We start from the raw sequence: 334 nt of genomic DNA, 5'->3' as shown, positions 1-334 counted from the left end.
CGTATTATTTTAATCTTATCTTATGAAAAAAATAAGAAAAAATATTCAGAAAATTATGTTGAATATTAATCACTATGATCTGTCACTCATTCAATTATATTGACCTTAATCACTTTCATATAATTTTATATCCCGTTATCATTAGACGATAATGTCATTAAAAATGCTATCATACGGAATATTAATGAAAACAAGATAAAAAAATATAATAGTGCCATAATATAGTAATAAGGACTACTTATTCTATACTGTTAGTTTTTGGCTGTTTTTGTTGTTGTTTTAACTGTATCTTACCTATTTTCTACAACGATCTGTATACATCATTTTACAAAGA

The sequence above is a fragment of the Penaeus monodon genome, chromosome 19 (assembly GCF_015228065.2).
Source record: "Penaeus monodon isolate SGIC_2016 chromosome 19, NSTDA_Pmon_1, whole genome shotgun sequence".
In the NCBI taxonomy this organism is placed as follows: Eukaryota; Metazoa; Arthropoda; class Malacostraca; order Decapoda; family Penaeidae; genus Penaeus; species Penaeus monodon.
Note: the sequence above shows the minus strand (reverse complement) of the source record.